Genomic DNA, 1,335 nt, shown 5'->3' on the forward strand with positions numbered 1-1,335 from the left:
GGTCCCACTTGAAACGTGCGTGCTCTGTCCCTCGTTCCGTTATCAGCGTGGTGAATAAAGCCCCATCATTTTCTTTCTGGATCATATACAATAAACCACCATACTTTTAGCACTTGTGAAGTAGCGGAACATTTCAAGGAGAAACTGCAACAGAATATTCCTATAGGCCTACTGGTTTTCACACAATAGGGTCATTCATGCAGCTGAGGTAGGCTACTTTGCCTCTTTTTACAACTGATCCTGTCGGAATAAAAACAACAACAACAACAACAACAGCAAAATCAAAAGCAAAAACAATTACAACAAAAACAGCATCAACCACAACAACGAATTAAACATCAGACGAGGCAGGACTCAAATTAACAAAATAATTTTGCGAGAATAAATACTAGGCAAAGTAAGTGCAAGGTTGTCGGCCGATGAGTAATTTATTTCCAAGCAGAATATTACAGGCTACGGGCCACATTCAGTGGAATAATCTTCTTAGGCGTCATATCCCATTTAGATGGGAACAATGGTAATTCCGTGCAGAGCGACCGTGGATCGATATTTCGGCAGCTCTGCAGAGTCACATGATGTTGCAGGCTTCTGTGTACAATTGATATGCTGCTGAAAGATACCAGGTAATGACATCGGCATGTGCTTGTCATATTTACTCAATTCAAAATAGCCCTGAATTCAGGTTCCAATGTATCCCAATCTCATTATTTTCAGGTTTTATCAGGCTTTGATATCTTATAAAAAAGAAAAGCGTGATTCCGCCAGGGATAGGTTTGGAGGCTGTATGATTTAATAGGCAGAGAACGGAAAATTTCAGGGATATTTAATTTCTCAGATAGAACAAATGAATAAAAGAGAAAAATATTAGGCCTACATGATGATATGTAAAAGGTGGTTGGTCCGCTCTAGGGCGGAAGGCCGCGAGCACGACACCACCGATCAATACCAAATGCAATTAGGCCTAGAATCATTTATTCGTTAAATAAACCCTTAACATGTTGAGCAGGTAATGATAATGCAGCGTAACATTATTTATAACCCATTCCACTGGTCATTTTGGCGAAGAAAGAAATAGAAGAAATAATCAACTGTTGACAATCTTCACAGGGACAAACGAGGACGTTGAATAGGTTTAACTTCTAGATTCACATTTGTGCCAAATTTAAGTCATGCTAGTAAAGTAAGTCTAGCATTGTTTTCAAAATAAACATTTGGTCATAAAGAACAGGGTTATTATAGAGGGTGCATGCAACTTAAATTACTGTAATTGAAATCAGGTTACGCAAATAATAGACGAATGCATTTCCCTAACCTGATTCACAGACATAGGATATT

The sequence above is a fragment of the Gadus chalcogrammus genome, chromosome 14, assembly GCF_026213295.1.
Source record: "Gadus chalcogrammus isolate NIFS_2021 chromosome 14, NIFS_Gcha_1.0, whole genome shotgun sequence".
NCBI classification, from domain to species: Eukaryota; Metazoa; Chordata; class Actinopteri; order Gadiformes; family Gadidae; genus Gadus; species Gadus chalcogrammus.